Raw genomic sequence first — 26,835 nt, forward strand, 5'->3', positions numbered from 1 at the left:
ACCACATTCACAGAAAGATGGACAAGATGAAAAGACAGAGGACTATGTACCAGATGAAGGAACAAGATAAAGCCCCAGAAAAACAACTAAATGAAGTGGAGATAGGCAACCTTCCAGAAAAAGAATTCAGAATAATGATAGTGAAGGTGATCCAGGACCTTGGAAAAAGAATGGAGGCAAAGATCGAGAAGATGCAAGAAATGTTTAACAAAGACCTAGAAGAATTACGGAACAAACACCAAGAAGAATTTAAGAACAAACAAACAGAGATGAACAATACAATAACTGAAATGAAAAATACACAAGAAGTAATCAATAGCAGAATAACTGAGGCAGAAGAACGGATAAGTGACCCTGAAGACAGAATGGTGGAATTCACTAACACAGAACAAAATAAAGAAAAAGAATGAAAAGAAATGAAGACAGCCTAAAAGACTTCCGGGACAACATTAAACGCAACAACATTCACATTAAAGGGGTCCCAGAAGAAGAAGAAAGAAAGGACCCGAGAAAATATATGAAGAGATTATAGTTGAAAACTTCCCTAACATGGGAAAGGAAATAGCCACGCAAGTCCAGGAAGCACAGAGAGTCCCAGGCAAGATAAACCCAAGGATAAATATGCCAAGACACACAGTAATCAAATTGACAAAAATTAAAGACAAAAATTATTAAAAGCAACAAGGGAAAAATGACAAATAACATATAAGGGAACTCCCATAAGGTTAACAGCTGATTTCTCAGTAGAAACTCTACAAGCCAGAAAGGAGTGGCATGATATATTTAAAGTGATGAAAGGGAAGAACTTAGAACCAAGATTACTCTACCTGGCAAGGATCTCATTCAGATTCAGCAGAGAAATCAAAAGCTTTACAGGGCTTCCCTGGTGGCACAGTGGTTAAGAGTCTGTCTGCCGATGCAGCGGACATGGGTTCGTGCCCCGGTCCGGGAGGATCCCACATGCCACGGAGCGGCTGGGCCCGTGAGCCATGGCTGCTAAGCCTGTGCATCCGGAGCCTGTGCTCCGCAGCAGGAGAGGCCACAACAATGAGAGGCCTATGTACCACAAAATAAAAAAAAAAAAAGCTTTAGAGACAAGCAAAAGCTAAGAGAATTCAGCACCACCAAACCAGCTCTACGACAAATGCTAAAGGAACTTCTCTAAGTGGGATACACAAGAGAAGAAAAGGACCTACAAGAACAAACCCAAAACAATTAAGAAAATGGTAATAGGAACATACCTATTGATAATTACCTTAAATGTGAATGGATTAAATGCTCCAACCAAAAGACACAGGCTGGCTGAATGGATACAAAAACAAGACCCATATATATGCTGTCTATAAGAGACCCACTTCAGACCCAGGGACCCATACAGACTGAAAGTGAGGGGATGGAAAAAATATTCCGTGCAAATGGAAATCAAAAGAAAGCTGGAGTAGCAATACTCTTATCAGATAAAATGGACTTTAAAATAAAGAATGTCACAAAAGACAAGGAAGGTCACTACATAATGATCAGGGGATCAATCCAAGAAAAAGATATAACAATTATAAATATATATGCACCCAACATAGAAGCACCTCACTACATAAGGCAAATGCTAACAGCTACAAAAGAGGAAATCGACAGTAACACAATAAAAGTTGGGGACTTTAACACCTCACTTACACCAATGGACAGATCATCCAGACAGAAAATTAATAAGGAAACACAAGCTTTAAATGACACAAAAGACCAGATAGATTTAATTGATATTTATAGGACATTCCATCCGAAAACAGATAACACTTTCTTCTCAAGTGCACACAGAACATTCTCCAGTATAGGTCACATCTTGGGTCACAAATCAAGCTGTGGTAAATTTAAGAAAATTGAAATCATATCAACCATCTTTCTTTTGACCACAATGTTATGAGATTAGAAATCAATTACAGGAAAAAAAACGTAAAATACACAAACACATGGAGGCTAAATAATACATTACTAAATAACCAAGAGATCACTGAAGAAATCAAAGAGGAAATCAAAAAATACCTAGAGTCTGTCATACAGAGTAAAGTAAGTCAGAAAGAGAAAAAATTACTGTATGCTAACACATATAAATGGAATCTAAAAAAAAAAAAAGGTTCTGAAGAACCTAGGGGCAGGACAGGAAAAAAGATGCATACGTAGAGAATGGACTTAAGGACACAGGAAGGGAGAAGGGTAAGCAGGGACGAAGTGAGAGAGTGGCATGGACATATATACACTACCAAATGTAAAACAGGTAGCTAGTGGGAAGCAGCCACATAGCACAGGGAGATCAGCTTGGTGCTTTGTGACCACTTAGAGCAGTGGGATAGGGAGGGTGGGAGAGAGACACAAGAGGGAGGAGATATGGGGATATATGTATATGTATAGCTGATTCACTTTGTTATAAAGCTGAAACTAACACACTATTGTAAAGCAATTATACTCCAATAAAGATGTTAAAAAAAAATACCTGGAGACAAATGACAGTGAAAAGACAACGATCCAAAACCTGTGGGATGCAGCAAAAGCAGTTCTAAGAGGGAAGTTTATAGCAATACAATCCTACCTCAAGAAACAAGAAAAATCTCAAATAAACATCTACCCTTACATCTAAAGGAACTAGAGAAACAAGAACAAACAAAACCCAAAGTTAGTAGAAGGAAAGAAATCATAAAGATCAGAGCAGAAATAAATGGAAACAAAGAAAACAATAGCAAAGATCAATAAAACTAAAACCTGGTTCTTTGAGAAGATAAACAAAATTGATAAACCTTTAGCCAGACTCTTCAAGAAAAAGAGGGAGAGAACTCAGATCAATAAACTTAGAAATGAAAAAGGAGAAGTTACAACAGACACCACAGAAATACAAAGCATCCTAAGAGACTACTACAAGCAACTCTAGGCTAATAAAATGGACAACCTGGAAGAAATGGACAAATTCTTAGAGAGGTATAGCCTTCCAAGACTGAACCAGGAAGAAATAGAAAATATGAACAGACCAATCACAAGTAATGAAATTGAAATTGTGATTAAATATCTTCCAACAAACAGAAGTCCAGAACCAGATAGCTTCACAGTTGAATTATATCAAACACTTAGGGAAGAGCTAACACCTATCCTTCTCAAACTCTTCCAAAAAATTGCAGAGGAAGGAACACTCCCAAACTCATTCTACGAGGCCACCATCGCCCTGATACCACACGCAGACAAAGGTACTACAAAAAAAGAAAATACAGACTGACATCACTGACGAAATAGATGCAAAAATCCTCAGCAAAATACTAGCAAACAGAATCCAACAACACATTAAAAGGATCATACACCATGATCAAGAGGGATTTATCCCAGGGATGCAAAGATTCTTCAATATATGCAAATCAATCAATGTGATACACCATATTAACAACCTGAAGAAGAAAAACCATATGATCATCTCAATAGATGCAGGAAAAGCTTTTGACAAAATTCAACACCCATTTATGAAAAAAACTCTCCAGAAAGTGGGCATAGAGGGAACCTACCTCAACATAAGAAAGGCCATATATGACAAACCCAAAGCAAACATCATTCTCAATGGTGAAAAACAGAAAGCATTTCCTCTAAGATCAGGAACAAGATAAGGATGTCCACTCTCACCACTATTATTCAACATAGTTTTGGAACTCCTAGCCACGGCAATCAGAGAAGAAAAAGATATAAAAGGAAAACAAATTGGAAAAGAAGAAGTAAAACTGTCACTGTTTGCAGATGACATGACACTATATATACAGAATCCTAAAGATGCCACCAGAAAACTACTAGAGCTAATCAGTGAATGTGGTAAAGTTTCAGGATACAAAATTAATGTACAGAAATCTCTTGCATTCCTCTACACTAATAACCAAAGATCAGAAAGAGAAATTAAGGAAACAATCCCATTCACCACTGCAACAAAAAGAATAAAATACCTAGGAATAAACCTACCTAAGGAGGTAAAAGACCTGTACTCAGAAAACTATAAGACACTGATGAAAGAAGTCAAAGAAGACACAAACAGATGGGAGAGATATACCATGTTCTTGGATTGAAAGAATCAATGTTGTGAAAATGACTATACTACCCAAAGCAATCTACAGATTCAATGCAATCCCTATCAAATTACCAGTGGCATTTTTTACAGAACTAGAACAAAGACTTAAAATTTGTATGGAGACACAAAAGACCCCGACTAGCCAAAGCAGTCTTGAGGGAAAAAAACGGAGCTGGAGGAATCAGACTCCCTAACTTCAGACTATACTACAAAGCTACAGTAATCAAGACAATATGGTACTGGCACAAAAACAGAAATACAGATCAATGGAACAGGATCGAAAGCCCAGAGATAAACCCACATACCTATGGTCAAGTAATCTATGACAAAGGAGGCAAGGATATACAATGGAGAAAAGACAGTCTCTTCAATAAATAGTGCTGAGAAAACTGGACAGCTACACATAAAAGAATGAAATTAGAACACTCCCTAACAGCATACACAAAAATTAACTCCAAATGGATTAAGACCTAAACGTAAGACTGGACACTATGAAACTCTTAGAGGAAAACATAGAAAGAACACTCTTTGACATAAATCACAGCGAGATCTTTTTGACCCACCTCCTAGAGTAATGGAAATAAAAACAAAAATAAACAAATGGGACCTAATCAAACTTCAAAGCTTTTGCACAGCAAAGGAAACTATAAATAAAATAAAAAGACAACCCTCAGAATGGGAGAAAATATTTTCAAATGAATCAATGGACAAAGGATTAATCTCCAAAATATATAAACAGCTCATGCAGCTCAATATTAAAAAAACAAACAACCTAATCCAAAAATGGGCAAAAGACTTAAATAGACATTTCTCCAAAGAAGACATACAGATGGCCAAGAGGCACAGGAAAAGCTGCTCAACATCACTAATTATTAGAGAAATGCAGAGCAAAACTACAATGAGGTATCACCTCACACCAGTTAGAATGGGCGTCATCAGAAAATCTAACAATAAATGCTGGAGAGGGTGTGGAGAAAAGGGAACCCTCTTGCACTGTTGGTGGGAATGTAAATTGATACGGCCACTATGGAGCACAGCATATAGCTTCCTTAAAAAACTAAAAACAGAATTACCATATGACTCAGCAATCCCACTACTGTCATATACCCAGAGAAAACCATAATTCAAAAAGGCACATGCACCCCAATGTTCACCGCAGCACTATTTACAATAGCCAGGTCATGCAAGCAACCCAAATGCCCACTGACAGATGAATGGATAAAGAAGATGTGGTACATATATACAATGGAATATTACTCAGCCGCAAAAAGGAATGAAATTGTGTCATTTGTAGAGACATGGATGGACCTAGAGACTGTCATACAGAGTGAAGTAATTCAGAAAGAGAAAAACAAATATCGTATATTAATGCAAATATGTGGAATCTAGAAAAATGGTACAGATGAACTGGTTTGCAAGGCAGAAATAGAGACACAGATGTAGAGAACAAACATATGGACACCAAAGGGGGAAAGTGGGGCGTGGGGTGGTGGTGTTGGTAGGAGGAACTGGGAGATTGGGATTGACATAAACATAATAATATGTAGAAAATAGATAACTAATAAGATTCTGCTATATAAAAAAATTAATTAATTTTTAAAAAGAAACAAATCATGAAAAGGGAAGGTCTTTGTGGTTAATTGAATTGTGTACGCTATTTGGGTAGTAATGAGTAGTTCTTGTGGCTGAGCAGTTATTGCTAGAGTATGTATGAAGAAGCAAAAAAAAAAAATAGATTAAGCCTAGATTGGGGATGTCTACTTTTTCATCTCATGCCCACAGCTAGTCTTTCTTGCTGAGTCTGTATGAAGCCTCAGAATCTTTCTCAGTGCAATTCTCCAAAAAGCCACCACTCATCAGCTGGGATAAAACCATCTGTCATTCTTTGCTTGGGCCTTAAATCCTATCCTTACACATCTGCATTTTATTTTGTTGTTCTTGGGAAGTTATTGCGTGTTTCTAAGAATCAAGAATCAAGATGATATGAGTGAATGACATGATTCAACCTGGGTTTTTGTAAGGTAGCTGATGGCCATGGGAAGGATCCATGGGAAAGGTGAGACTAGAAACCATAGGAGATCAGTAAGAAGACTACACAAATCATCTAGAATGGTGTGAGTGGGAGGGAAAAGTGGGTTGGACAGATGAAACACTGGGGAGGTAGAAGTGATAGGACTTGGTGATGATAGAGGAAGGAAAGAAGACTTGACAATACTGAGTTTTCTCATTTGGGTTACTGAGAGGCAAGAGGCTGCTATGGTCTGAATGTGTCCCCCAAGATCCATATGTTGAAATACTAGCTTTCAAAAATGATGGTGTTAGGAGATGGGGTCTTAAGCCATGAGGGTGGAGCCCTCATGAATGAGATCAGTCCCTTAGAAAAGTGACCACCACCAAGAGGGCTCCCTAGCCCTTTCCATCTTATGAGGATACAAGAAGTCTGAGACTTGGAAGAGGGCCCTCACCCAATCATGCTGGCACCATGACCTTGGACTTCCAGCCTCCAGAGCTGTGAGAAATCTATTTCTGTTATTTATAAACTATTCAACCTGTGATATTTTGTTATAGCAGCCTGAACAGACTAAGACTAAGACAGGGGCCAAGAGAAGAAATACAGGAAGAGCTTTTTACTTTTTTTTTTTAATAAAGGGAAGATGATACACTATGCTTCAGATAGGTTGAATATGAGGGATATGGGACATCTTATGGAGAGAACTCGAGCCATCATTTGGAAATACATGTCTGGAGTTAAAAGCTAAAGAAGTAATTCAGGATTCAGCCACACTAAAGGAACCACTGAAAGCCTTGGGAGTTGATGTTATCACCTAGAAAAAGAGCTATGCAGGTCACTTACAGACCTGTGGAAAAGAGGGCCTGATTATACCTTGAGAGATGCTTACACCAGCGGAAAAGCATCCAAGAAATAACACAAGTTTTTTTTTTTTTATTCCATTAGTCTTTTATTTTAAACATCTTTATTGGAGTATAATTGCTTTACAATGGTGTGTTTAGTTTCTGCTTTATAACACAGGTTTTTAACAATATGGGGCACCATTCGTTTAATCTTCTACTTGTGTATCTGATTCTTCTTTAATATAGAAAAGTGACTCACCTGGATGTTACCTGTTTGGTGTCTGTCTGAGAATTAAAGAAAAAAGGTAGTTTTCTCTTGCATATCCTTTAAGGCAGTGTTTCTTATGCTACCGTTGGCTGATCATGTCCCACAATAAGAAATACATTTTACACATACATACTTAATTATGTAACTAAAACAAAGGGCTTTATGGAACAATATCTGCCTGAATCTTCTGCAATTAATGCCATTTTCAATTTTATTCTATTCCATTAAAAAAAAAAGGCTGGTTGGGTCCCAGTAAGTTGATATCACAACTGCTAATATATGGCTAACTGCACTGTGAAAGACACGGGGATTAAGGGGCTATGGTTTCTAGAAATCCACTCTCCCTCTAGTGGTTGGCATCTTTCAGGAGAGAAAAGAGCGTACTAGTCTCAGCTCAGCCTGAAGACCCCTGGAGAAAAGCTTAACTCCATCTCCAAAGGCCTCCCTTTCCTGTAAGGATTTTTAGCTTTGGGAGGAAGCCTATGGTGAGTTCTACCAGCAGTGTTGCTTGTTTGGTTCCCAGATGCAAATACGACTATTACTACTGCTGCTGCTGCTGCTGCTGTTGCTAATAATAATAATGACATTTGAAAAAAAATAAATTTATTTATTTTATTTATTTTTGGCTGTGTTGGGTCTTCGTTGCTGCATGAAGACTTTCTCTAGTTGTGGCGAGCGGGGGCGATTCTTCCTTGTGGTGCGTGGGCTTCTCTTGTTGCAGAGCACGGGCTCTAGGCGCGTGGGCTTCCGTAGTTGTGGCACGTGGGCTCAGAAGTTGTGGCTCGCAGACTCCAGAGTGCAGGCTCAGTAGTTGTGGCACACAGGCTTAGTTGCTCTGTGGCATGTGGGATCTTCCCAGACCAGGGTTCGAACCTGTGTCCCTTGCATTGGCAGGCAGATTCTTAACCACTGTACCACCAGGGAAGCCCAATAATGACATTTATTGAGTCAGGCACTTTACATAACATTGTTAACACAATTCTCATAATAAGCCTCTGAGGAAAGTACAATTGTTACCTCCATTTTACAGATGAGAAATACTGAGGCTAAGGGACATATGCCCCAGATATGCCCCTGATCATCCAGCCAGTGAATGGTGAAGCTGAGATCCAAACTCAGCTTGCAGAATAGCAAGTGACAGTAAGCTATACCTTCTTTGGTCTACCTGGGCCTCCATGTCATCGCCATCAGTCCCTTGTGTGGCAGGGCTTGGTCTTTTCTCACGGCACTTGTTACTCCTTCTCTCAGTGGAGCCTCCATGTGTTTAAAAATTTCTTGAATATAATCAAACATCTGACATGCATTCAGGAAGTGGAGGCAGGAAAGGTAGCAAGAGAGAAAGAGGAAGGGTGGAGCAGGTTGATGAATGGACTTCTGAGGCTGGGTTGCAAACAGCTATCTGAAAGGGTAGAGGCCAGATCTTCATCACCTTTACCTGGTGACAGTGTCTGGACTAATTTCCCGCTTCCATCTTCACCTCTGACAATCCCTCCACCCTCCCCATCTCCACCAGGCTTATCTTTCCAAAGCAGCACTGTCATCCTGCTTCATGCTTCCTGCTGACACTGCCAGCTCATCCTGTCCCAAACTGAATGCTTCCTCCCTCCCTTCAGTGCTACCCTTCAATGCTAACCCTTCTCACCCCACCCTGTGTCTACTCTGCAGATGGCCAGTCCAGACTTGCACCTGGCCCCACCCACTATTTCCCCACACAAAGCTCAGTCTGGCAAGTTGTCTCTCTGTCCCTGGATGCGCGGGGCTTGTCTGATCTCAGTGGCTGTGCCCCCATTGTGCCCCTGCCTGGAATGCACCTCTACCTCTCCCCCTCTCTATACCTATCCATCCTTCACGACCCAGTTCAGATCTTGCCTCTACCCCCGATCTCTTCTTTTATCTTTGCATCTTTGCTTTTGTATCATCCATTTAGGAACACCACTAAATACTGTAGACTATTTAAATGATTCATGTTTATACTGTTATCCAGATTCATTCATTTATTCATTTTAAAACTATTTATTATTGAATTGCCTATTAAGTTTCAGACACAGGAAATTCAATGACAATGAAGGTCAGAAGAGGTGTCATAACTCTAGCATCCACAAACAGGGCCAGCAGAGTATAGTCCAGAGTTGTTGTTTTTGATACTCAGCTTCCATTCACCTTCTAGGAAAATACTCCAATTATCTTTTGGGCACCTGCTTAAGTATTGGTCCATGTTGGATGAGCAGGGCTGACCTCCCCACCTTGAATGAGGAGTAGGCATATGACAGAGGCCAGTCCAGGCCAGTGAGAGAACTGCATTTCCCTGGTCATAGCTATTGGTTCAGAGATGGTATGTAACTCTGGCTAGGCCACTGGAAATTAACCCCAGGTTTTTGCTAGAACTATCCAAGGATACTAAGCTGGTTGAACCTGAGCCAGGAACTTCAGGCAATTATTACTGTCACCACTTGTAGAGGGCATGTCTGAAGATGAAGCCAACATGGAGGAAATCAGAGTGGAGGGATGGAAAGCGATTGATTCTGGATGACATCTCTGAGGTACTTAGATCCAGCCACTACTGTACCTTAACATAATACACTATCTCGTTTAGGTCGGTTTCTGTTAAGATTCTGTAACCTACAACTAAAAAGGTTTCCCTAATTAGCCTAGACTGATTCCCATTCCAGATTAGGTTGGGTTGAGGGTCAGATCAAAGTGAATCTATTGATTTAGCAAGACTAAATGGGTATAGAGGAGCACTGCCTTTTTTCCTGTATAAATCCTTCCCTCATCCCAAGGCAAAAGAAATAAAAGCAATAATAAGCAAATGGGACCTAATCAAATGTAGAAGCTTTTGCACAGCAAAGGAAACCATCAACAAAATGAAAAAACAACCTACAGAATGGGAGAAAATATTTGCAAACGACATGACCAACAAGTGGTTAATATGCAAACTATACAAATGTCTCATACATACACACATACATACACAGGAATATTACTGAGCCATAAAAAAGAATGAAATTCTGCCATTTGCAACAATGTGGATGGACCTAGAAGTTATATGCTTAGTAAAATAAGTCAGATAAAGACAAATACTCTATGTTATCACTTACATGTGGAATCTGAAAAATAAAACAAATGAATGTATATAACAAAACAGAAACAGCCTTACAGGTAAAGAGAACAAACTAGCAGTTACCAGCAGGGAGAGGGAAGAGGGGAGGGACAAGATTGGGGTATGGGATTAAGAGATACAAACTAGGGCTTCCCTGGTGGCGCAGTGGTTGGGAGTCCGCCTGCCGATGCAGGGGACACGGGTTCGTGCCCTGGTCTGGGAGAATCCCACATGCCGCGGAGCAGCTGGGCCCGTGAGCCATGGCCGCTGAGCCTGCGCGTCCGGAGCCTGTGCTCCGCAATGGGAGAGGCCACAGCAGTGAGAGGCCCGCGTATCACAAAAAAAAAAAACAAAAACAAAAACAAACTACTGTGTATAAAATAAATAAGCAACAAGGATATATTGATAGCCAGTATTTTGTAATAACTTTAAATGGAGTATAATCTTAAAAAATTAAACACTATGCTGTATACCTGAAACTAATATAATACTGTAAATCAACTATACTTCAATTTTTAAAAAGCAAAAAAAAAAACCCAAACAACTTTCCAAGTATTTATAATGTGCTGTAGTTTGTATGATCTGACCAGGTCCAGGAAAAAAAAAAAAGCTAAATCCAGTCTGTTTAAACAGGTTATCATTGCTTAGAATTTACTTTCTATATGCCATAGAATATGATTTTATAATAAAGAAATTTGGAAAAACTTTGTGTTTTTTTGAATTGTCATGGGAGGGGGGACATCTTCACCTTGCCCATTCCACAGGACTGCTGTGTAGCCTAAGTGAGATTATGAAGCAGTGGCGGTGCGGGGAGCAGTGCTCTGTAAACCGGGACTTGCAACCTCACACACCTGCCTGGGGCTGGGGAAAGGCAGGTAAGTGCCAGCGAAGCGCAGGATACCAGGCAGCCAGGAGCACAGGCCTGGGCTGAGGCAGGAGTCCTTTCTCAAGGGAAACACTGACCCCACTCTGGCTGATTAATGACAAGTGAACCTGGTCTTAATGTTGCCACAACTTTGGGAGAGAATATACACATTAATATTTGTATGCAGAATCTCTCAGTGTTAAGAACACTGAATGCCAAAAGGCACATTTGAGGACCAGATCATCATTTTATGAACTCTGAAACTGTACAGAGATGGGAATCTGTTTAAAATCAGGTTTCTTGTTTTTTAGTAAATCACTCCATTTCTACAACTTACTTTTATTCCCATCATTTTATGGATTGACTCCTCTATAGGCTGCTTTGCTAGGGGAATAAGCATTCTCTATTCTCACAGGCACTAGAAAACATATTAGTTTGTTCTTTGGGAGTTTCCTAAGCTTTAAGGAGTTGACATGCTAGGTGGGGAAGATGGCCTGGGCAAGAGCTCTGAGCTGGAAGGAATCGTACCTGCTGTATTAAGTGGTTTTCAGTAGTCTGGCAAACCTCTGAACCAAGCTGGCTGGTCCAGGGTCAGGGTCCCTGGGATGGGTCTTGAGGCAAAAGGGAGGAGGGGAGTGTCATGGAGGAACACGGGTCCTGCTCACAATGGTCCTGCTTGTGTCCGGTAAACAGTATCAAGAGAGGCACGAGGGGGCTTCCCTGGTGGCGCAGTGGTTGAGAATCCGCCTGCCAATGCAGGGGACACAGGTTCAATCCCTGGTCGGGGAAGATCCCACATGCCGCCGAGCAGCTAAGCCCGTGCGTCACAACTACTGAACCTGTGCTCTAGAACCTGCGAACCACAACTACTGAAGCCCACGCTCCTAGAGCCCGTGCTCCGCAACAAGAAAAGCCACCGCAATGAGAAGGCCGCGCACCGCAACGAAGAGTGGCCCCCGCTCGCTGCAACTAGAGAAAGCCCACACACAGCAATGAAGACACAATGCAACCAAAAATTAATTAATTAATTAATTTAAAAAAGAAAAGAGAGGCACCAGGTAGAGAATATTTAAAGTCAAAGGTAGGAGATCACTGAGAGGAGACTGGAGTTTTGTCATGGGAAAAGGAGGTGCTGAGAGTTAGATCTGAGTGAGACTCATTTGTCTTCATGCTTTTAGAAGCTGCTAGATTTTGAGATGAAATTTTGCCTGTGGAACCAGTTGATAAACCTACGGTGCTCCCTCATTCTTATGACTTTGGAGCATGCAGAGGGAAAGGAGAAAACCACTGTTTGGACATAAATGTCCTTAATAGAGTTCAGGAGTGATATGAGAAGCTATTAAAACATACAAATGTTAAGCTGATTTATACTGAACTGAACCACACCTTCTGAAGCTTGTTTTCCCACACTTTCTTTGAAAGTATCCTTAGTTCCTTCCCATACACATTGCACAAGACCGCCTGTAAGCCCTCTCGAGTGTGGAGAAACAGCAGAACTCCTCAAACAAAAACCAAAGAAATATCAAAAGGTTGTAAAAGCAATTTCTTCAAGCTTAAGACATCATATCATCATAACATCTAGAAATTAACAGAAATCAGGAAAGAGGATTTACTGTGGTTAATCCCTTTGTAAAGCAAATGTATCAGTAGCATGTGTAGTCTCACCTAAGTTTTTGTGTTTTGTGGATCTGCTTTTGGGTTTGCTTAAGGTAGGACACACCTGTGTCCTATCAACACCTCTCCCCCAAAGTGAAGTGACTTTGAAATGAATGAACACGAGTAATTAATTACCACCATCATCAAATTTCCTTTCGACACCATACTATGTGGGTTTTCTATTTTGTGTTTGGAGTCAAATAGAGTCATAGCACATTAGAGTAGAAAGGGACTGTTGATATCCTTCATTCTGTCCTCTTCAATTTGCAGACAAGGACACGGAGGCCCAAAGAGTTAGAGAGATACGCCCAGGGTCACATGATCAAGTAGTGGCTATAATGACACTCTTGGTCTTACCCAACATCCAGTCCCTACTTCTTTCTTTTCAACAGAATTCCAGTTTTGGCATCTATCCTTCCCCAGTGTGACTCAGGGATCACCAACGTGACACCATTTCCAGATCCAGGGTAGATCCTGGTTAGTCTAAACCAATCAATGCATGGCATGCTCCTGGCAACCACTACTAATCCAGAGGGGAGTACATGACCTATGGTGCACCAGTAAGACTGAAGGAGAGAAATTATGTCGTTTGCTTGGCGGAGAAGACTCCTCCTGCATGGAGCCTCCATTACCATTGAAAGGCAACTTCTCACCATCAGGGATCAATCTGATGCAGGTGTCCAAGCACAATTAGAGCACGGCTCAACCTCTACTAAGTGAGTCTGTTCATTATACCACACAATTGCCTCACAATTAACTAGTAGCTTAGGCTGCTCTGCTGGCATCTGGGCAAAAGGAATTTTTCCAACTTTTCCAGGCTGCTGAGTAGAGGTGGTGAGTAGCCAAAGAATGGCACTGAGGGAATTTCTGTAGTTCAGTCTTTGGCCACTGAAACCTTATGCCGGTCCCCAGTGCTGTGAATGGCACTGTCTGCATTTGCATATGGCTAAGGGACAAAAGAGGAAAAAACTACCTGACCTAGGCAAGATATTTTAGTTGCAAGTGACAGATAATGCAATTCAAGCTGTCTAAATAATAAAAGAAATACATGGGCTTAAGTAAAAAGGATCTTGGGCGTGTGACTCACCTACAGGCTCAAATGCTGCCACTAGGACCCTGCCTCTAGTCACTTTTTGGCTGTCCTATCACTCACACTGTCTTTATTTATTCCCACATTCCACACGGGGGTAAGACTGCAGCCAAAACCCCCAGGCACACCTTCTCGCCTGCTCAGGACCAACAGAAAAGAGATGGGTCTTTCTCCAGTCTCAGGTGAGGCAAATGTCTTAAAAGTTGGAGTGCCCAGTGCGAGGTAGGAACCCTTCGCTCCTCAAGGAGAAGCTCCGGGTTTTGAGTTCCTCAAGGAGAAGCTCCGGCGGGTCGCGGCGCTAGGGGGTGGGGGTGGGATTTATGGCGAGATTGTGTTTCAGCGTTTCCTACCTGCTTCCAGGCGAGTTTCCTCTCATTTGCCCGATGTGAAGGGGTCGCTCCGCCAGTTTTTAAGTTTTTCTCAGAGGAAATCCTTCCAAACTTCGAATTTGGTGGGTCCCCGACGAGCTCAGGTCTTCTCGCTTCGCCATCTTAAACCCAACCCCTATGCAAATATATTCTTGACTCTCATTGGCTCTGGTTGGATCACATGCCCTTCCTGAACCAATCACTAGGGCAGTGCCCTGAAGAGCCGGACCTGAGTTACAAGTCTCTCCCTGGATTGAAGAAAGTGGACTGAGAATGGCAGCAGACACCCTGGGGGAAAATTACTGTTCTGTTTACCCAGAAGACATGCGAATAGGTTCTCGCTGAACACCTCAATACCTAGAAGCTTTTCTAAATGTGTAGATTTTTTTTGGTTTATATTGTGCAAAGAGCGGAGAATTTGAAATCAGAAAAATGGAGATTTCAGTCCCGGCTCTCTGAGTCTTTCTGGTCTCCCCAATTGTTAAATGGGAGAGAATACCTTTACCCAATTTGATCCCTGTGTTGTCCTGAGGCTTGAATGAGATCCTGTATAGGAAAGTACTTTTACAATAAATGTTAAGGGCTAAATCCAAATGAGGGATTGTCGTTGTTATTACTATTATCTTTTCTGAATTTTTCCCACTCATGCTCTGATGATGCAATGCTCTTTCAGGCAAGGCGTGGAAAGTAAATGCATCATCAGCAACTAGAAAGAATTTGGCCAGGGTTGCTATAAGCATATATACAATCTCTGTGAGAATCAGAAATAGACCCTTTCCTCCATCTCTGAGTGGTGCAGTTTCCAGGGAACATGGCTTGGCAGGAGAATAGGATCTTCATGCAGAGAAAAAGCCACCCCTTCCCCTAGGTAGACACCTGCATGCTAGGTTGCATGGCTTGGTGAGGGGAAAGCACACTGGATTTCAACTGTCCCTGCCCCGTTGACAGGAGCGGGGGCAGGCAAGGGTGGAGGGTTGTTCTGTGCAGCGCACAACCTGCACAACTGTACCCTGTGGACCTGACTTTGGTGATGAACCATTGAGGAGGCTGAGCTCTGAAAGCCTAACTCATTTTCCTGGCAAAGTTCACCTAACCCTCTAAGACCATTTATCAATTTCCCCTTTTCTGCACATTTTCACTTCATGCTGAATGCAGCAGTCTGTGCTGTCTCTTTTAGTTAACTACCCACTAGCAATCCAGATTCTGCTGGCTTTTCAGATGCTCACCGCATCCCACTCCAACTGCAAGGAAGAGAATCCTTCCTTTTAAACCGTCCTGATGAGTGATGTTGCAGAGGATAGCTAAGCCTTTAAAGTGAGCACAGCACATTCTTTGCCCACAGTTGTTTGTTGCTGGAAAGTCAGATGCTGATTTCTCCGAATTGCTCAGGAAGACGGGATGCAAACACAGGCAGCTTCACCTAGATTGACCACCCCTGTTTGCTATTCTAAATCCTCCTGGTAACAGCAACTCCGGAAAGAAATTATTTGAACTAGATCCAGCCAGCCTCCAGGGAGCCGGGGAATGCCTTTGTGTTACTATGAGTGAAGGTCTTCCTATTCTAAAAGATTATCTTTCTCTTGTGTGAAAGACGGATAGTTAGAGCCAGCATGAGCTTGCAATGTTGTTGTGACCGTGTTGCCCCTTTCACTTCATCCTTGGTATCTTTTGGGGCACCTGAAATTACAGAAACTTTCCAACGCGATGTGAGCCAGGAGTAACTGGTCACCATGACATCGGTGATGTGGTTTAGGTAAATTGGGTCTCAGTTTAAAGCATGCTCAGGTGTCTTTTGCCTAGAAAACACCTTTGCTTGACACTGCTGTTCTTCCCTCATCCCTCTTCTTTTTTACCCAGAAAATAGCCTGGTGCGCTGCCATTTTCTCACTGTCTCCTTGCCTCTTTTACTTCCTCCTTCCTCCAAGTAGATGGTTTTTCCATTTGTCTCCCTCTCTCCACAGATCCATTCTCTGCCCCTCTTGGGCTCCTCTGCTCTGGGGTTTCTGGTTGGTTCACCCAATGGGAGGCATGGCAGGAAACTGGAGGGTGTGAGGGCTGTGGGATGAGGTGTGGGCTGCCTCTGACCCTCCATGGCAGCCTCATGAAGGCTCTGGTAGAGGCTGTGTCCCTCTGCAGCCCCAGTTCCTGGTGGGAGGGGTTCCTCCACGGCTCCAGTGTCACCACCCCCTCTCCTGCTCCTTCAGGCACAAGGATGGAAACAGCTTCCAGCAATCATGAGTCTCTGGGTGACTCATTATCTCTTTCTGGCTCCTTTAATCCTGCCTACACCTTATAAAGCCCCTTCGTGAAATTCTTTAGAGTCCAACTTTTTTGAGTGTCCATCTGTTTCCTGCCAGGACACTAACTATACAGCCTTCGTCCTCGCCACTCTTCCAGAAGAGCTCCCTGGCTGGTCACCAGGGACACTCAAAACAGGTACCCAAGAAAACCTCCCTGCTCTTCTCTTCTTTTTAACCCCTTGTGCTTAGGTTATTTCTTCCTCTTTATCCTCTCCTCTCCTAGATGCTACCCTATCCTCCTTTTCTTCTACCTTTCCACTCATTCTCTGATAAGAACTACTCTAATTGTTTCTTAAGTGGTCCTCTAATTTCCATTCCATCCTGCCCTATCTGGAACATCACCATTAAAAAATAATATTCCCAAAACCCCTGGAAACAATTTATGCAGCAGTCTCACTCGGGATGGAGACGTTCTGGAGAGCTTCCATTTGCCCCTCTTGATCAATTCCTCCTTCTCCTTCGTGCTCTGAGTCCTGGGAGACAGACCTTTAGGGAGGTAGCAAAGGGCTCCCTTGTCCTCTAGCCTTTCACTGGGCTCAGCCAGTTAAGAATCACTGGCAAGGACTCTAAGGGCAGGAGGAAGATAAGGTTGCGGTATTCATCTCCCAGGCTGCCTCCCAGATGGCCAGATGGTCAGCAGTGGCTACATTTCGCTCACATAGACCACAGGCCCCTGCTGGGTAGCCCTTTCTACAGCCACACCTACTTTCTCGCCTTTGGACCTCTGGATGCTAGCATCTCCCTGCTACTTGCTAGGCTTAACTTGCCCACCACTTGTAAATAGTCCTGTCCTATTAAACTCTCTTAAATTACCTCCATTTGAATGTACCATGTGCTTCCTGCTGGGACCCTGACTGGTCCTGAGGCCCCAGTCACTGCTGTCAGTCAAGCTCTGCAGACTTTCCCTCTCCTATCACTGAGGGAGCTCTCATTGTGTCCTGGTCATTTCAATTTATCACCACTTAGGTCCAGTCTGGTTAGAAATTTAACCTCATCTCTGACTTAATTCTCATCTCTTCTCTTCCCCTCAGGAATAGGGACCTGAGGGGGAAGGCATGGTGTACTCTTTCCCTTCCTGCCGCCTCTACCAGGCATCTCCTGTATGCAGGTGCTGGAGGAAGGATGAGGAAAAGGTACGGGTCTCTCTTTTCATAACCAACTGCTGAGATAGTTTGGTCTTTCTGCCAGTGTCTCTGGCTAATGGAGGCTGTCTATGGAGCAAGAGTTCACATGCTGATTCTTGCAGGTTGGGCTAGGTTATGCTGTGGTAACACATCATTCCCAAATTTAGTAACTTACATCATTAACGGCTTACTTCTCTTTCCTGCTACATGTCCACTGCAGGCCACGAGAAGCTCTGCTCACCCGATCACTCAGACGCAGGCTCATGGGACAGCCCTCACCTCCAACACTGTCAGAGCCTACGACGGGAACAAGAGCTTGCAGAAGATCTTACACCAGGACTGAATCCGGAGGCCTGGAATGACTTCTACTTGCATCTCATTAGCCAGGACTGGTCATGTGGCCCCACCCAACCAGAATGGGAACAGGAAGTACAATCTTACCACGTGCCCAAAAGGAGTGCCCTGAACATTTGCACATTTGGGAGCAGCACTGATGATTACAACAGGGCACCCGTGTGAGTTCTCTAGAAGATTCAGCATGGCCTCCTTCTCTGGCAAGGAGGGTCAAACTCCTGGCTGAAGACCACCGTCCCTCCCCTCACATTACTGGAAGTATTACGTTCCATGGCATCTTCCTTCTGGATCTCCTCTCCTCACAGGCAGCCCTGGGTGACTGACAAGATGGCTGAAGCCCAGCTACTGTTTTTTAAAGAAAAGTATTGTGGTCAAATATACAACATGAAATATGCCAATTTATTTTAAAGTATACAAGTGAGTGGTATTTAGTACATTCATAGTGTCGTGCAACCATCACCACTATCTAGTTCCCAAACCTTTTTTTTAAGCATCTTTATTGGAGTATAATTGCTTTACAATGTTGTGTTAGTTTCTGCTGTATAACAAAGCGAATCAGCTATATGTATACATATATCCCCATATCCCCTCCCTCTTGCGTCTCCCTCCCACCTTCCCTATCCCACCCCTCTAGGTGATCACAAAGCACCGAGCTGATCTCCCTGTGCTATGCAGCTGCTTCCCACTAGCTATCTATTTCACATTTGGTAGTGTATATATGTCCATGCCACTCTCTCACTTCGTCCCAGCTTCCCCTTCCCTCCTCCCCTGTGTCCTCAAGTCCATTCTCTACATCTGCATCTTTATTCCTGTCCTGCCCCTGGGTTCTTCAGAACCATTTTTTTTAGATTCCATATATATGTGTTAGCATACGGTATTTGTTTCTCTCTTTCTGACTTACTTCACTCTGTATGACAGACTCTAGCTCCATCCACCTCGCTACAAATAACTCAATTTCATTTCTTTATATGGCTGAGTAATATTCCATTGTATATATGTGCCACATCTTCTTTATCCACTCATCTGTTGGTGGACACTTAGGGTGCTTCCATGTCTTGGCTATTGTATATAGTGCAGTGAACATTGTGGTCCATGACTCTTTTTGAATTATGGTTTTCTCAGGCTATATGCCCAGTAGTGGGATTGCTGGGTCATATGGTAGTTCTATTTTTAGTTTTTTAGTTCCATACTGTTCTCCATAGTGGCTGTCAATTTACATTCCCACCAACAGTGCAAGAGGGTTCCCTTTTCTCCACACCCTCTCCAGCATTTATTATTCGTAGATTTTTTGATGATGGTCATTCTGACCAGTGTGAGGTGATACCTCATTGTAGTTTTGATTTGCAGTTCTCTAATGACTAGTGATGTTGAGCATCCTTTCATGTGTTTGTTGGCAATCTGTATATCTTCTTTGGAGAAATGTCTATTTTGGTCTTCTGCCCATTTCTGGGTTTTTTTTTGATATTGAGCTGCATGAGCTGCCTGTATATTTTGGAGATGAATCCTTTGTCAGTTGCTTCGTTTACAAATATTTCCTCCCATTCTGAGTGTTGTCTTTTCATCTTTTTATGATTTCTTTTGCCGTGGTTCCCGAACCTTTTAATCACCCCAAAAGTAGACCCTGTACCCATTAAGCAGTTACTCCCTATTTCTCATATCCTCTAGTTGGTAACCACTAATCTGCTCTCTATGAATTTGCCTATTCTGGGTATTTCACATACATGGAACCATACACTACGTGACCTTCTGTGTCTTAAGCACAGCTACTTTTGGAGGTGTCCTGGTGACCACGGGAAGCCCAGGCAGAACTGTGGTACTAAATGGTGGCCGTGCAGGTGCCCCACAGCTGCCTTCTCTCTCCACCTGCTGTCACTCAGATTTCCTTTTCCCTGGCTCAGAGGGAGAGCAGCACCCTGCTGCCTAAGCAGGCAAAGGATGGCTGCCTCCCCATCTTCCAAGTGCCTCAGTCTCTATGGGAATCCCTCCCAGACACCGGTGGGAGGTGGGGCGGGGAAGAAGGCGTGTCCCTGCTACACGGAGGAGGCAAAGCCACTGTGTCCGCATCCCTCCTGACCCCCAGCCCCTCCCCAGTGGAAGTGCTTATACAGCTCTTCAAAGTGGGGGGGATTAGAGTGGAGCCACAGTTAATCAGTTGCGGAAGAGTGTGGTATCTGGCCCATCTTTTTCCTTTATTTTTCACAATATGTGTTACTTAACTGCTGTTGTTTTCAGCTGTGGTCCGAGGCCAATCCTGCTGCAACAAGAAAGGCCCTAGTCTGATATCTTCTTATACATCATTTTGATAATGTTCCTCTCGCTCCTCGAACTTCCATATCTCACTATTATGAATGGAGAAATTCCAAAGGCTTGTCTTGGCATTCAAGGCTCTCTTTACCCCCCCACCCTTGCCCCTCTGCCCCAGTTATCCTCAATAGGATAGGTCAAAAAGCAGCCCCAGCCCAGAGTGTATTCCTCCTTGGCAAACTCCTCTGTGTGCTGTGCCCAGCTTTGTTTTTGTGTTTCTGGTTTAGTTTGTTTCAGTGGGAGGGACTGACTTGTGCCTTGGAGGAATTATTCCCAGCCCTGGAGAAATGCCTAGCCCAGACCTATGGCCACATCCCAGTGCAGTCTGACCTTTCTCAGGATGGCCTAGAGCCACCCTAGACCAGAAATTGCCCTTGGTCATGCAGGGACTTGGAAGTGGGCATGCCTGGTGCCTGCTGCCCCACAGCCTGCAGGGGCCAGGTGCACTCTGTCTCCTTTTAGGGTTCCAACTAGCCAACTAGGTCTCCCTACGTCAGACCAGGCTGGCAGCATTCTGTGTTGAGGCACTCTGACTTTTGCAAATCCCTTGCTCCCCTAAAAGTGAAGGCAGAGGCTAGAGGCACAAGGTGTTTCAAGAAAGTTCGCCACACTCCAGGCTTCCGTAAGGCCTATGACTTGGCTTGCATCCAGGTGAGGGTGGCCCACTGCCCTCTGTTGTCTAAACATTATCTCTTCACTTCAATAATGCTAAACATTATTCCCCTTCACAAAGACTTCTCACCTAGACCTCTATGGCAACTCTCCAAGAAGCGCTCTTCCTCTAAATTCTCCCCTCCAATCCATTCTCTCTGTGGCTGCTAGATTCATTTTGCTAAAGCCCTGTCATATCTTGTCATTCCTCCACTCAAAAACCATCAGTGGTTCTTATATCCTGTGGTATAAATAATTAGTTTGTGTAATCAAGGTATCCCGTGCTTAACTCCAGAGGGTACAAACCCCATAAATTCTGCCACCCCTCCCTGAGTGCAGGCCTGGGAGCTGAGGAGAAGGAGGGACAATATGTCATATCCCACTCCCAGTTCTGAGGGGTGCCACTTGGGGTGCTGGTTCTGGGATGCTCCTGCCAGTGCCAAACACCCTTTACATTTGGGACCCCCTCTTATCCTAGACTTTCCATCAGGCCCTCTAACAACATGACTTATATGTACCAAAAAAGGGAAGTTCTAGATGAGATAAGAGTAAGCCGGTGATGGCTAGTTCTTGGCACACATGCTATCACATTTCTCCTCCCCTACCGATAGCAGATGTGACTAATCCACATTTGCCCAGTGAGTCCAATGGAGGCCTCAAAAAACCTTTTCAACACTACTGTACGCAGCCCCTACCAATCAACTGAACTTAGCAAGTGAGATGCAATCTGTTACCCCTACACCCAGCTCTTCCAGGGAGTGAAACTTTAAACCTTGTCAAGATGGATACAAAAGACACAGACAGGCCGCTAAAGTGGACCCACAAGTGGCCAGGGGCTCACTATTGTGGGATAATTGTATTATTTTGAGTTCTAACCACAGTTTTCCCCCTCATTTCATTATGCCCCTAGTCCTTCCCTGAATTCAGGCTAATGACATTCTGCTTCTAGTCTCTTGGTGAATGAATGACTCTGAAAAGAGTCTAAACAGACTTTTGAAACTCCTGGCAGAGATGGTACTTTGAGAAAAAAAAAAGAGAAAAGCTTAAGTTTTGGAGTTTCAAAAGCATGTGTCATAAGGGGACTCAGAGCACAGAGAATATATGATGAGTAGAAAAAAAGAATGAAAACAGGCAAAAAGGGAAAAGCTCTTCAAGAGTGGAAGTCAGAGTGGGGAGAAGAAATATGGGGAGAGGTGGGCCTTTGGGAAGAATTTCTGTGCCCTGCATGGCCTTGGCCCAAGTCTGGGGGAGGAATGATGGCACCCCAGGTAGTTTTGAGAAACTGAGGCACAGGGCATGAAGGTTGAGCCCAAGGAAGTGCCCTGCAGAGTATGGAATGTGAAGGTCCTCAGACAAACCCTCTGAGTCTCTTGAAGCCCAGGATAGGGTGAGAACTGCAGCCTGGACCCTGTGCTTCTGAGAGTAGCATAGACGAAGCTCAGGGAGCCAGTGAGCAGGGGGGACCAGAACAATATGGCAGAAGATGGTGGGGGTGGGGACCCCTCTGTGATGCCAGCATGGTGGATGATGACACGGAGGACCTGGCGACACCTTCCCCTGAAATCCTGGGAGCCCTAAAGGAATGCGGATCTCCAGGAATCCTGAACTTACTGAGATTAAAGTCTTGCCATTGGGCAGAGTGGGAGCTGAAAAGGGGAACTTAATCACAGAAAGGAGAGTTATTATACACTGTGGGCACAGTTTAGCTGCTATCTGTATGCGTTACACATAGAAAGGCTCTCCTCAAACAATGAGGAGGAGGTGACATTCTCTGGCTCTTGACTGTGGCCTGGGAAACATACCAGTGGTCTCTGGTAGGAAGCGTCCAGCTCACGGCAAGGCTCCCCTGTATCTGTAGTACTGGCTGTGGATCTGGTCCTGCACTCCAGGAAGGAACGGCTGTACAGCCTTGGAGAAGACGCAGGGATGGGCAGCGGTGAGAGAAGCAGGAAAGTTGGTGGGGACAGTGCTGACTCCCAATACAGCTGTGTAGTTATGACTGTGGCCTGGAATGCACGGCACTGATAGGAGATTTAATCAGAGTCGGCAAGGTGAGGATTTAATCCATGAGGGCCCCATGGATTGGTCGTGAATTCCTGGAGCACTGTAGATATATAAACCAGGCCGACTAAATAAGATTGGAGGGAAGGAAAGATTTTATGGCTCACAGAAGGTAGTATATTTCTGGGCCTGTTAGCCCTGTAAGAATAGGCAGGTTGGAAATATAAATATTTTAAAGAAGGGGCTAAGTTAGGGCTTCTCCACCTTGGCATTATTGGCATTCTGAGTCCGGGAATTCTTTGTTCGGGGTGGGGATTCTCGTCCTGAGCATTGGAAGATGTTCAGCAGCGTATCTGGCCTCTGCCCATCAGAGGACAGGCGCTCCTCCCCCACCCACCCCTGTTCTGATAACCAGGAATGTGTTCCTCTGCCCATCAGAGGACAGGCGCTCCTCCCCCACCCACCCCTGTTCTGATAACCAGGAATGTGTTCCTCTGCCCATCAGAGGACAGGCGCTCCTCCCCCACCCACCCCTGTTCTGATAACCAGGAATGTGTTCAGATAGTGCCATATGTCTCCTAACATGCAAAATTGCCCCCAGTGGATTAGTTTAATGTTCTCCTCAAATGCAGCATAGACTAGGGGGTCATACAAAAAGAAAGTGGGGTCTATAGTCCAGTAAGTCTGGAAATGCTGAATGAAAACAAGCTAAACAGAGCATTTTATTTGTAGGGCTTCTCAGGTCTGCAATATGCTGTCGGATACATTAAATCTCCAAGAGGGAAGATGTGGCATTAGCGTGCATTCAATACATGCTGGGCATTGCTTTTAGGTACGTTCATGGGCTGTAAACACAAGGGTTAATAACAACAAACGTGTCATTAGTGCTTTACAAGTTAAGTGTTTGCCAAATAGATTTTGCATTTTCCTTATCACAATTCTCCAAGGTAGGTATAATTATCCCTTCTCAGAGGAGAGAGAATTGGGACTCTCTCGATTAAAGTATTTGCCCATGGCCACCCAGCCAAGAGATGGGGAGACTGGGGCTGGAACAGATTTAGATTCTCAGTTCCATATTCTTAACAGGGCTCTGTGCGGCCTCAGGGGCACGGCCCTGCGTTCCTGAAATGAATGTTTAGCCAGGGTCAAAGCACATCCTCACTCTTGGGGACACGGACTCCTTTATATTACAGTTCTCCTGAGAGACATTGTTAGCTGCATCCACATTTATGCGGGCAAACAGGGGCTTGATGGAAAAATACTGGCTTATCTGTACGGTGAAGAAAGTTTCTTTTCATTCCAATTCCTATGTAAAACTTTTTTCTCCTTTCTGAAAATGAGAATTATATAACTGTGTTGTTTTATTTTTCCTTGGTTGCCAGGAAGCTCAGATTCAAACTTTCCATCTTGTCTGACAGTCTTGTGCCCTTTGCCTTTGCTTCTATTAATCATGTATTGTATGTACTTTTCTTTTTTTTTTTTTTTTTTTTGGCTGTGTTGGGTCTTCGTTTCTGTGCGTGGGCTTTCTCTAGTTGCGGTGAGTGGGGGCCACTCTTCCTCGTGGTGCATGGGCCTCTCACTGTCGCCGCCTCTCTTGTTGCGGAGCATAAGCTCCAGACGCACAGGCTCAGTAGTTGTGGCTCACGGGCCCAATCGCTCCGCGGCATGTGGGATCCTCCCAGACCAGGGCTCGAACCCGCGTCCCCCGCATTGGCAGGCAAACTCTCAACCACTGCGCCACCAGGGAAGGCCCTGTATGTAGTTTTATATGGTATGAACACTAACTCAAAGGCTTTGTGGATAAGAAGGGATATAGTAATACATATAATTAATAAATGGAAACTTTTCAAAATATCCACCCCTTAAAAAAAACCCCACATTCTTTAAAAATGGTTCCACCTGATTTTATTTTCCTATTATATTGGAAAGCCCATGTGTGGATTGCAGCTAGGAGCAGTTACACTTGAGTGAAAGATAAGTAGCCATCTATATGGGATGATTAGTTTTTTTAAAAAAAAATCAAGCTGTTATTTGCATAGTGTTCTGGGTTTACAAAGCCTTTGCATAGACATTCTCTTATTTGATCTCATCACCTGGCTTCTCTGAGAGCTGCAGCAGTACCATTAATGACTACTCTCATTTGACTGCTGATGAATAAACCCTGGCTCAAATATTTTAGGTGACTTATTTTTGCTTTCTAATGTTACTGGCCCGGACCAGCTAGTGGAAGAGTTTAGGAGTAGATCTGGGTCTTTTGCCTCCAAATGGGCTTGGTCTTGAGCAGGGGTGGCAAATCTGTTATGTGTAATCCACGCATCCCTCCCTTCCCTCTGTCCCCGCCCAGACACACTCCAGGGGCCGAGAGGTGGCAGTTGCAGCCCCAATTGATCTCAGCTCTCTTTTCCCATTGAGCTCAACCCTAACCAGAGTCCTCAACACAGTGCCCCAAACATACCACCAGTGACATGATACAATACATCCCAGGACTAGACATTTTTTTAGAATTTTGTTAAACTCAAAAAATTCTCCAGTTGTATGATTGTATACTAGATTAGAAACCCAAGATCATCAAACATGATGGATTTATCTGTAGCATCTGCATGACAACTTTAAAAGTAGCAGTGTGTTAGTCTGCTTGGGCTGCCATAACAAAATACCATAGACTGGGTGGTTTAAACAACAGAAATTTACCTCTCATAGTTCTGGAGACTAGAAGGCCAAAATCTGGGTATTGGCCAACTTGGTTTCTGGTAAGGGCCCTCTTCCTGACTGGCAGACAGCCCAGATTCTCGCTGTTCTCACGTGGCCTTTCCTTAGTGTGTGGGCATGGAGAGACAGAGAGAGAAAGATTTCCCTTTTCCTCTTCTTATAACTCCACAGTCCTATTGGATTAGGACCCTAACTTTATCACCTCTTTTAAACTTATCACCTCCTAAAAGCCCAATCTCCAAGCACAGTCACATTGGGGGTTATGGCTTCAACATACGAACATAGGCAGACAGTTTAGTCCATAGCAAGCAGATATGTCATTTAGGAGTAATTTTTATTCCCAAGGTTCATTCCAGTCTGGATGTGCTAACTTTTAAATCAGCCATTACTAATGGACTAAAAATAGCATAGCCAAACACCTTGAGCAAGTATTATACCTTAAAAAAAATCTGGTTGCTTCAGCTACATGGCACTGAATTCCCTTCTTAGCTGAGACTTGGAATCCTACACTCACAGTAACTGCAAGTCTCGCTCTGGGTCCAAGATTGTGACATAGGCCAATATTACAGGATAGTAGCTATAGAAGCTGTTTGGGAAGAAGGAAAAATGTCTTCTTAAAGGATGACTCAAGCAGAACCCAGTTCTCTGTCCTCATGTACTCCACAATGTCAGGATTTTGGTTTAAAAACAAACCATTCATTTCTCCAAAGCCTTGCCTTGTGTCTGACTTGCAGAATAAATTAAGAGCGATTAAAATCAACATCCTCCTCATTGCATTGTATTGTTCATCATAAATTTGCTTCCTTTACTCTGGTTATAGATGATATAAGATCTCTATTATCATTGATGAAATCACAGCCTAGTGTTCTTCATCTAAGGATTGTTTGTTATTTAAGGCCACGTTCTTGTTCTTTTTGATCCCATTTTCTTAATTTCATATACATGTGCTAGAAAATGACCAAATGAAAAAGGAATCTTTGGACCATTGATTGACAATCATGGATCATCCTGTTTCCAACCTTTCTCTCTTTCTCTCTCTCTCTCTCTCTCCCTCTAAGTATAAGGGATCCTGAGCCTTGCACGATAAAGTCACAAATGGAACTAAATT

The sequence above is a fragment of the Phocoena phocoena genome, chromosome 6, assembly GCF_963924675.1.
Source record: "Phocoena phocoena chromosome 6, mPhoPho1.1, whole genome shotgun sequence".
Taxonomy (NCBI): domain Eukaryota; kingdom Metazoa; phylum Chordata; class Mammalia; order Artiodactyla; family Phocoenidae; genus Phocoena; species Phocoena phocoena.